The 12,309-nt window shown below is 26.1% G+C and overlaps 1 protein-coding gene across 1 annotated transcript in view; it reads left to right on the top strand.

Annotated features, from left to right (window-relative positions):
• The first annotated feature begins 5,356 nt into the window (after nt 1–5,356).
• Nucleotides 5,357–12,309, top strand: part of LOC136968200 (bifunctional heparan sulfate N-deacetylase/N-sulfotransferase-like) — a 108,598-nt gene continuing 101,645 nt past the window's right edge. Inside the window, exon 1 of the mRNA XM_067262173.1 lies at nt 5,357–5,481. The gene's annotated coding sequence lies outside the window, so the exon portion shown is untranslated. The remainder of the gene's footprint in view (nt 5,482–12,309) is intronic.

Raw genomic sequence — 12,309 nt, forward strand, 5'->3', positions numbered from 1 at the left:
TTTAAATTAACTTTTTGTATCGGAATTCATTATTTTGAAACGAGCAATGCTAGGATCAAAGCCAAAATCGTTAGAACCGATAAAACAATAATACAAACCTCTGATTAAAACCTAAATTTTAGATAAATCTGAACATGAAAAATGCCTGTATCATTAAATTCTGTGCGAAGAAAAGACGAAAAATATGATAAAATATTTAAAATAATAATTTAAATTACCTTTAAAAGAAAGATAATAAATGTTTACTATCCCCCCTCATATGCTGGGATACCCAGAGGAGGGAATAACCAGGTTACCCTGGGCCCCGAGGCCTCCTACACCATATTACTTTCGTTTACTTCTTTTACTTTCATATAATAATTTAATTTGCTATAAGGCCAGATACGTATATTATGCTCCAGGGACCAGTTACCCTCTGGGTGACCCTGTCCCGGTGCTAAAGCATTAAATTAATTGCAAATTTAAGGCATACACATGAAAATTTTTTTTTATGTTAATCAAAAATATGAAAGATACGTAGCGAGATAGCTAAAATGTTTGGATATTTATCTCAAATGTTGAAGGGGGCTTACAGTAAACTGTATACATTTAAGCTTCCTAGAATAGTATCGAGTGGCACAGTAAAAATTTACTTCATTTCGTGTAATAAACACAAGATTTCGGACAGACAAACGTTTTTTCTTATATTTTACACATAAAAAATTTACTGTTTTTTAAGTATCTTAATTGGCCACCCACTCTATATAAACATAAATAAGCTTTAAACGTCAATAAAATATTTAAAAAAAAATAAATTTTATACTTTAATATGGCACAGATATGAAAAAAGCGATAACGCTTTTTTTTTTAATCAGTAAAAATCGTATTTTATCATTTCTCTTCTGAAGTTGTCAAGACTTTATAAGTTTCTTTATAAATCCTGATCATTATAAATCTCATTTATCTTATATATATAATGGTGAAAGATGAAGAAGATGAGGAAAAATCCCATTTAAGATGATCCGGATCAATGCCATTTTCGATAAATGACAAAAATGATTTACTAAATTAAAATAAATAAATAAATAAAATTAATAATTTGTTTATTTTTTTAAAATTATTTTTCATAATTGTACAACGATTTATCAAGTTTCGAAGCCAAGAAAATAATCAAAAGTAAATACACTCAAACGGCACTTCACACTCAAACGACACTTTTACAAGTATCTGAATCGGCAGATATTTTATCGAATTTAATTGCGATAAAATAAAATTTTACGCATTTAATAATGATAATTAATAAATAAGATAAAATATCTCAGGAAATTCGATAAATTAAATACAAAAATTCAAAAAAAAAAATGACCTTAAATAATGCTGAATATTCGCCTAATTTTTAGTGTATATTTTACACTAAAATATACACAATTATTTATAAATTTATTTTATTTAAATATAGATGAAAAATTAATATAATTAAAATATATTTTTATGTATATAGAAATTTATATCAATAAATTTTGTTTACATTCGCTTGAATTCTTCATGAATTTCACGATTGTACCCAAAGCTATATATACAAAACTACGTGACGACAGATTAAACACGGTTAAATCTCAAGAGATATAAATGTCTCTACAGTAATATAAGTCTCTCTCTTCATGCTTGATGTTCCTTCAGGCTTGATTTTCCTTTCTACATTTTAGTATTTTAGGAAATTACAGAGAAACTGGGAGATATAATACATGTTTATTCTCATACGAATAGTTGTTTCGAATTTTTTTCCCTACAATATATAAAAATATATCTTTTTTTTTTTGTTTTATACTTTTTGATTTCTTTATTTCGTGCGTGGTTGACTTAAGATCGATGATCGAAATTGTTCTTTCAAACTTGTTTCCCCCCTTACACACAGACATACAAACACACAAACTCACACACATATAGTTTCTATAATATAGATTTTTTTCTTTTTTATTTTAAAAAAAATACTAGCGGTTAGTTCTCGGATAGGATTTAAGGGCTTAAATGACCAATTTTTCATTCTTCAAATCGATATTTTGCTATTTCTTTCTATCTAACCTTTATACCAGGATTTCTGGGATGTGAAAACGCGTATACAGGGTGGGTCAAATGTCATTTAACTATGGTAGCGAGTAAAACTTACTGTCTAATTGAAATACTAACGTTTAAAATTATGCTACAGAGTGGACAAAGTCGGTCAACCATGTTTTGTTTCACGTATTCGAGGTGAAATTGTGAGCGAAAACACACTGAACGAGGCGTGATTAATTGACTTTTGCGACACTGTATATACCGGACATATATTTACTTTTAGATTTTATTTAATAGTCTTTTCTAATGTGTAATTCATGTTTAAAATAATAACTTCTGTACACATGTTTAGATTTTGAGATAAGTTTTGTAATATGTTGTGTAAATCCGAGGAATGATGCCTTACAAAGACTTCTCTGATAACATCTAAAAAAACACACTGAATTTAAGTGCTATTAGAAAGAGTTAAGAGCATAAAAATGTCACCATAAAATAACTTTTCTATAATAATAATAATAATAATGTTTCATAAGATAAAGTAAATTTTTATTGCTAACACACGTATGGGGCATCTATCCCATAGGGGTATCATTTCGCGTTTATAGATATAGAACATTAAAATATAGAAAAATTCCTTTTTTTAAACATAATTTAATCCATTTTTTGGTCGAATAAAGTGCATTTTAAACTGCTCAAGAGATAGAGAAGACATCTTTAATCTACATTAAGAGCTTTAAAGCCCATTTTCTGTATTAAGAGACAGCCTAACTTTATCGAACGCCCAAGAGGAAGAATCTTCACAAGATCCTTTTATAAATCTAAAAGGATTATTATACATATATTCTTTAATGTTAAAATGTATTTATATTCGTTTCCTGCACTAAATAATGTTAGAAAGTCTCCCCTCCCTTCTTTACGTACAGTATGTACATAAGAATTTCATGTTAGGTTCGTTTACAATTTTATCGCATATTTAAACGTACAAGAAGGGCATTTAAATCTATGACACGACAAAATATTAAAGGTATTGTATAAATAAATCTTTTACTTAAACAGGATGCCTGTTTGCTATCATTTAAAACACGTGACATCAATAATTATTGTGTGTTCGTGCGTGTTCGTGTATATATCATGCTTATCGTGTTCAATACATAATTAGCTATTCTCTAAACAACTTGACCACTCGACCATTTCACGCTTAACAGTATTATATAATTAAAATTTATACTTAATTCAGCTGTAAACTGATTAAATAACCTTCGTATAATTACTGTACATATACTTTTTTTTTGAAGGAGAGATGCCCTTTGGGTACGATGCCCTACGTTTTATGAAGTACTAGTGTTATACACATTATAACTCTGACAAATTCGCTTAATTACAGTAAATAAACGTTGTCATTTTGTGCTGCGGGTAAGATGCCCCGCATGTAAGCTGATAAATTTATATAATTATTACTAATTTAAAACAAACATTTACTTATCTTGGGTTACAGCTTATCATAGTATAATATAAATAAATAATGTTCTCATTTTTTAGAAAAGATGCCCCATGGGTTTCTCGAGAAGCCCTACATTTGAATTAAAATTTATGAAGTGTTATATATAAACCTGATAAATGAGTGTGATTACTGTAAAGTTTCTCGCTTTTAAACTGTGATGTCTTACGGGTGAGATGCCCTATATTTAAATTAATAATTTTTCTTACTTATAAAGTAATATATATATATAAATCTCATATAGCTATTTTTTTTTTTTTTTTAAATTGAACGTTTCCGAAGTGTTATCTACGTTTTGTTTCTACGAACCGACACGCGAGACGTTCGTTTTAATGTACTGTATTGCCTGTTTAACCGAATATTCTTTAAATTTATACTTTATTTTTTTTTTTCAATATGGGTCAAAGATATTTTTCAATCTTGCTTTCATGTCCCATTTTTAATACAATGTTAATACACGTTTTAACAAAATGGGTACCACCCATTGCATCAACACATTAATTTTATATTTATCAAAAATAAAAGTTTTTTCCCCTGTATTTTTAGAATTAATACATTAATTAAACGTAAAATATGACTTTGTATACAATAATTGATAGCATGAAGCAATCCTCGCTAAAGATATTTTTGGGGGGATCCTGCGACCATGTTTAATTATCTCAGAAACAGATGTGGGGCATCTTGTACTTATTAATTATCTCAAAAATAGATACAGAATCTTCTGTACAGATTTAACGTGTTCAGAAGGTAGGGAGCATATTTTAACGGAAGGAAACGGGTGTATCATCCAAGCTTGAACCGTCTTATGAATATTTAAAAAGTTTATACACGAATTAAACAGATTTGGAACATCTTACAATGACTCATATAGATCATAAACAGATTTGGAATATATTACAAGGAGTGGCTTAGCCCAGAAACAGATTTGGAACATCTTACACACTTGAATCAACGGATCTGGAGCATTTCTATAATGTTTCAAAGCTTCAGAAACAGATTTGGAACAGTTTTGGAGCATTTTATACAGATTCAAAGCAGCCCAGAAATAGAATTAAAGTATTTTACACGGATTAAGTTAACTTAAAAGACATATTTGGAATATTCAAAGCAGTAATCCCACGAGTTCGAAAACAGATTTGGGATTTCTTACCGAGGATCGAATCAACCCAAAAAAAAAAAAAAAAAACACATTTAGAACATTAAACAAGGATAGAATTCACCCAAAAAACAGAGCTAGAGTATCTTAGACCGATTGAATCAACAGTTTAAAAGGAATTACATAATGATTCGAAAGAACAGAAACAGATTTAAAGTATCTTATGGGGATTGAATCAATAGACTTGAAGCATCTTACAATAATCCAACTAGTTCAAAAACAGATTTAAGGATCTTCTACTAGGATCAAATCAACTAGGAAACATATTTGGTGCATCATACGAGCGTCGAATCAACTCAAAAACAGTTCTGGAACACCCAACGAGCCCACACTTCAGTGTAAACAGAATAACGACCAGAAAAACTAACTGCTTCATTACATAGAAAATGTTTACGCTGATAATTTATTAATAAACAAATAAAAAAAACTCTAAAATAATATATATATATATATATATCCTATATTTTGAGCAAGTAATTAGACTCATTTCTAGTATTTTGTCACACAGAGTGGCAGCAGTCGATTGCAGAGAGAGAGAAGTGACAGCTATATCCGTCACGTTAAGATTGTACACATCCCTAAACACTACCACACACCTTTATAGGAAAGTGGAAAGATCCGGGGTAGGGAGATGCCCGGAACTAGCCTCGATTTCGATCACGGTACGCGCGTGCATGTGTGTGTGTGTGTGTGTCTGTGTGTGTGTGTCTTGTGTGTAGACTGACATATAGTCTGCGAAACGTCTGCTGGAATTACGTCTCTTCGCTTTACTTACGTGTGACGCAAGCAAATGGTAAGTGTCTACTTTTAATTTCGTTAGTGTAAAGATAGACGACGTCATAATGAATAAGACAATGAGATCGAAACAATACACCTTCTCGTGTCTGATCAGGTGTGTGTGAGTCTGTGTGTGTCCTGTGTTGGCGCCACACCCGCCTCCCGTTTGAATCTGCGTTCGCTTGAAAATAAGGAACCAGATTGCTAGACACGTGATCAGCGAAAGAATTTCGATTGTTTGTGTTCGTTTTTAAAATATTTTTCCGTGTTTTTTTCATACAATTTCATAAATTTAAATATACGCAACTTATAAAATACGCGTGTGAAATGTATACACGTGTATAAAATTAATTATTTTTTTAAAAAATATATTATTTAATTCATAAAAAATATATACATTTATAAATTATATTCCTAATAATTTTACATTTTTTAAGAACAAAGTAAAAGAAAGTTACCAATTTAATTGCGCGCTAACGAAATTAAAGCGCTCTTTTTACGTAAATTAATTATAATTATAACATTAAAAATAATTTAAAAAATTGATAAAAATCATATTATTTTTTTATTTAGAAAAATAATTTGAATACATTTCTTTAATTTTCATGAAGGAAGTTTCAAAGAAATATTCAGGAAATATTTTACGTTATAAAGACTTGACCTTCAGTTAGATTGTTGTTATGATTAATTTTTTCGCTTTAACTTAATGCATGAATCACGTAATTTTTCGTGATGAAATACATTAATAAAACTAGAATATAATTTGCTTAATAGCAAAAATATTTTTCAATATTTCACGAAATTCTCTTTTAAAAATGGGCCCAACAAAACTCTTAACTCTTTCGTATTTAAAAGAATATTTCATTTATTCTCTCGAATTCTTCAGCTTTATAATTTATTGCAGTCAATTATACATTATATATTTATTTAAAAGTAAATTTTAAGTTGTAATTATGAAATTTATTATGAAAAAATCTTTATAGTTGTTATTATTTTATTTATATTTTACAAGCTTTTGTTGAAATTATAGTACAACTTTTATAATGTTTTGTCGTGAAGAATTCTTGTAACGCCTATGGCAACTTCGTTGTACGCTATTGCTTAATGAAAAGTCTTTATAGTAATTCTATGCACTATATTTTACAAGTTTATCTTAAAAATTTACAGTATTATTATATTATTTTAACATTTACCATGAAGAATTTCTTTATTCTTCTATTAAAGTTGTAATAATCAATTTTATATGAAATTTATCATGAAAATTGTTTATATATTTTAGATTTTACAAGCTTTTGTTAAAACTTTCTCTATTTTTATGTAATTTCTGCCATATTTGCCATGAAAATTTTCTTATGAAATCTATACCATTTTCATTATACATTATTTTTAAGTTATAAACTTGAAAGTTTTAATTATGAAAGTTCTTTATTGGAATTATATTACTTGTATTTCACAAAAATTTCATCATTACTGTGAAATTTTTAGATTTTAGCTAAGTTGAATTTCTTACCTTGCCTGTAGCTTCTGCATTATGCAAGCTTTTACTAAATTTCACGTTATAATTATGAAATTTTAACGAAATTTCTTGTGAAAAATTCTTTATGGTAATTATATCATTTATATTTCACAAAGTTTTATCAAGATTTTATCTTTATTGCATAAATTTTACAATATTTATCATGAGATATTACTAATTGCTTGTATCTTATATGTAGTTTCTTTTACTAAATTTTAAGTTATAGTCATAAAATCTGTATGGAAATTATAATATTTATATTTTTTACTTAATTTTTAATAATTATCATTAAAATATCTTAATGTAATTGCAATATATAATGGTAATTATGATTAATTATGTAAAATTAAATTAAAAATGATTATATATAGTATTAATTATCAGTAAATATCAATTTACTTCAAAATTTTCAATTCTATAACGTTAATTAATTAATAATTTTCTACATAATTTCCTACATATTTTATAAGGTTTTTAATGTAAATTATTTTTTTACATAAAAATTAATGTTTGAGTTATATATATATATATCTGTAAATATAATCCATACTCTTATAGTTTTAGATATTAAATAAGAATTAAACTCTCATCATTAATAAAAACTTGATAATTTTATATAATATCACACTATTAATACCCATAAAACATAAATTTCTTCAGCAAATAAAAAAAAAAAAAAATATATATATATATATATATATATAAGCAATTTAAAGAATTTTTTTACATTATATTGTAGATTTTTTTTAAGTTTAAACACTCATTTTTTAGTTATATATATATATATTTTTTTTATAAGTTTACTTCCATAATGTATGAACTATATAAGAATAATGACTTTCCCTATAGGTTAGAGTCAACATAAAATGTTTCTGTTAAATCTCTTGTAAACAAAAATTCATTTAAAAAATAAATAATAAATAAACTTTACATTATAGAAATAAAAACATTTTATATATTCAAAAAATAATAATTAAAATTTAAAATATATATGAAAGAATTATTTAATCTTTTCAGAAATTTATTTGATTTTTTCATCATTTTTCACTCTGAAACTTCATATAATTTAATAGAATTTTTAATACATCAGACAATATATTACTCTTATACATATAAAAAACAAAAGTAAATAATTAATTTTTTTAAAGTTTCATTTTAAAAAATGTTTAAAAAAATATGTTTTTTACTTAAAAATTTCATGAATTAAAATTATAATTTTATGAATTTGTAGAAAATTTTTTACAAATTGTAATTCTAATTTTCAAAAAATTACAATTTTATTATACAAGTTCCCATAGGAACTAATGTAATTTGTAATTATAAAAGAATTAACTTTTATTATTATTATTATTTTTTAATATTTAAAAACATAAAATAATTCAATTTTATTCTAAAAAATTTTATATATTAAAATAGAATTTTTAGAAATTTTTTCTGACTTGTTAAAAACAAAAGTACAACTTCATAAAGTCTTAGTAAATCAAAATAAAAGTTCTACCCTTACTTACACTTGAAATCCTAGCAAAAGTACAAAGTCCTAATAAATTGTGCAAATTTATAATTTAAAAAACAAGCTAAAGAATCAATTTTCTTTCTAAAAATTTCATGAACTTTTTAAAAATTCTCCACGACTTTTTATTAAAAAAAAACAGTACAACTTCTTATTCCTGGTAAGTCAAACTAACAAAGTTCTAAAGTCCTAACAAAGTCAAATCCTAACAAAAATACAAGTAAATTGAGAAAATTTATAATTTAAAAAACAAAATAAAGAATTAATTTTCTTTCTAAAAACCTTTTTTTTCTGATTTTTCCAAATAAAAGTATATACAACTTTCTTATAACATTTCAGAGAGAATATAATTTATAATTATAAATAAAATAATATATTTTCTGGAATATTTTCAAAATTAGGACATAACAATGATTGATTTTTAAATAAGAAAATATATTAAAATTTTGAAAAAATATATCAAAAATTTACTTGTAAAATTGATATTTAAACATAGCATTCTAATAATTTGCAACAGATCATATAACAGTTTAATCCAACGTTGACATAACTTAGAGATTGTAGGGACAGATTCCAAACCTGCCACATATTATTGTACACTAAAGCTCCCGTTGCTAAGCAACCGGTCCAATGACAGAATGTGATGTCTTGCAAATCAAATACACTCCTTGACATCTACCTATCCTCTCGAAAATCCGCTCTAAAGCGAATGAAATTGGAAAAATCTGTAAACTGATAGCTTGACTTTTTTCCCCTTGTTTTTTTCTAGTTTCTTTCTTTTTTTTACACTTTATTTTTTTTAGTTTTGATTTAATTTTAAATTATCTGCAAATTACTTTAATGATCGCTTCATTTAAAAGAATGCTGCGCTTTAAGAGGTACTTTTCTTTTATGTATATAGTAGGGATTTTTTTTTTTAAATATTATTGATTAATTCTGTTTAAAATATATTAGATATTAGATTAAATATTAGGTGTTTAAAAAATAAATATATCTAATTTATTTTTTTTAAAGTATTCATGAATTTATCCTAATTTTTCTTTGATAATTAATTTATCGACGTGATGATTCCGCTCCTGTATTTCTCTCCCCCTAAAGATTAATTTTTGCTTTAATTTTTTATGAGTAGGTCTTTTTTCGTTAATCTTAATCCTCGGCTTATCGTCTTCATATTAATTTTCTCAATGATTATTAATTTCGTCGCCATTTCCTCAGTGACGAGTACCGAGAGAAGTATCGGTAGAAAAAATATTCTGATATTAGTTTTCTCTAAAAATATCTTAGAAAACGTAATGTCAAGATAACATAAACGTGTATATTATATTTCCTGTGATAACAATTATTGATATATTCCTATTTTTCCTGTTATATTATTTCCTTTAAGACTATTCCTCTCTACGTCACGCTTGTTTTTTCCTTGATATATTACATAAATCTCAAGATATTTTAATATTATTTTATCACTTTACATTCTTTACAATTATATTTCTTCATTCTTTTTTCTTATATCTCATTCTTTTCCCTAATTTTCCTTATTATTTTACATTACTTTCCCTTAAGATTAGTTTTATTTTCCCTAATACTGCAATTCCATAAAATACTGTACTTATCCCACGAATGTTTTAACATGATATTAAATTCCCTAAACTACTTTATCCCTATTTTACCCTACGATTACTTACACTTTCCTACAAATTACGTTGCTACTGATAGTATTTTTCGTCAGGTAATTGCTTTGAATTGTAAACAAATTTCATCATAGCTTGCTTATAAATGAAATAATAGTAAATTTATATTATACATTTTGTAAAAAAAAACAAATTATTTACATAAAATTCTAAAATAACTATAAAATTTCATTTTTAAAGTATCACACTACTGTCATTTCATAGAGGAAATGAAGCAATTACAATGAAGACATACGCAAAAATGGATATTATTTTTAATGATATTTTATAAAATAATTAAAATTAAATATATATATTATATATATTTATGTTTATTTATAAATCGTTCATTAATTTATTATTATTTATTTTTCCTAAAGGCGCGAATGTGAAATTTCTAGCAGATTTGATAAATGATCCTTTGAAAAAATCAAAGTAGAACATATTAAATATGAAACAAGATTCTATTTACAGATAAACTATAAATAAAATATTGTTTTTTCTCCCCTTTATTTTATAAATTGCTTTAGTTTTTAATAAAATTAATAATTCAATTCTTTCTCGTTTTTTTTCCCCTGCTGAGAAACGATTTCATGAAATATAACTTCGTTTTCATTGGAAGGTTTTATTAAGTTTAGAATTTTATAAAAAGAAAATATAAAAGACATTTTGTTTCTTCAGATGATTTAAATTAATAAGGCTTTTATGAAGAGGAAGTTTTTGAAAAATTACTCTTCATAGGGACCAACTTCATGAAATTCCACTTAAAAAACTTTTATAGGATTAAATAAAGTAATTTATTTTTCAAAAGAAATAAACTTTACGAAATATTTTCTCTCGGATTTTAAATTAATAAATTTAACAAAAATTTAATTTTGATAATTCTAATATAAATACACACACACACACACACACATATTTTTTCCATGTAAAAAACATAATTATCATCTTGTAAAAATGTACACGTAGTCGTGAAATGCACGTATTTAAGTAATTCAGCACAAATTGCTTTTTTGTGATAATATCATTGGTTTTCTTTACGAATAATAATAGAAAATGGCCATTTGAGATACGTTTTTTGTTATGCAGATTTCATAAATGTCGTTAATAGTCCTTAAACACGATATCAAAATATCAGACAACAAAAATATCACATTGTTAAGGGATTTATTTAAGTAAAAAAAAAAATAATAAGTAAATTTATGTATTTCAAAGGGGGGTGACGTCAGAATTCTTTTAAAAAATTTCTATTGAGGATTGTTAACGAAGGTGGGGAAAATGGATTTACATATTGAGTTATCATCGATTGTTCCCGTAATGTTAAGTGATAAATGATATTCAGCACGAATTTTTATATATTATTACTTCTTTTACCCCCCTCAAACGTAAACAGATGTGGCATTTTTCTAGTTTGTTCGATAAATCAAAGGTTTGGAACGAACCAAGCATGACTCCACTGTTGACGTTATTGTGCCATTTGTCTTATGGTGGCATTTCTTTAGATGACAGAAGACACCCAAAACGATGTGTCCTCCTGCGTGTGATGTAACTACTCTTGTCCTCTTTGTGACAACGAAAGACTCGAAATCATTGGGGTGAAAGAAAAAAATGTTCGTGATTCGTCATGTCTTGAATTATTACAGTTAATGTCGACGATGTTTCAACTGTTAATATATGGTAATTAACTTGTAAATTTGCATTAAAACAATTTGGCACGTAAGTATTTGATTAATATAAAAGTTATAACGCAATTTGTCGGTAATGAAAACGAACGTTTTATCACGAAGAATTGTTTGTGAATGTGCCGTCGCGTCGCATCGCGGCGCAATGGCGCGTCATCGTCGAGTAACGTTGCTTGCCTCATTTGCCTATTTCCTTTTACAAATTTTTGTTAAATGGTAAAACCTGTAATTATTTATCTTATAATAATTAAACAAAAACAAATTATAATATAGAGTTTACTTATTTAATGGGATAAGAAAGCTATTGTGTTGAAAAACTTAAATTGTACGCGAGTCGAAGTAGATAACATATTACATTACCGCTGTTTTCTCCATTGGGGCATCGAGTAAATTTTTATGTATATGTGTGTATCTAGTATCAATTCCTAATATTTTCCCCCTAATTTAAGGTTTCTTATTAATAGTAAGT

This window comes from Centruroides vittatus, unplaced genomic scaffold (assembly GCF_030686945.1).
Source record: "Centruroides vittatus isolate TY-2023 unplaced genomic scaffold, ASM3068694v2 contig_1416, whole genome shotgun sequence".
Lineage (NCBI taxonomy): Eukaryota > Metazoa > Arthropoda > Arachnida > Scorpiones > Buthidae > Centruroides > Centruroides vittatus.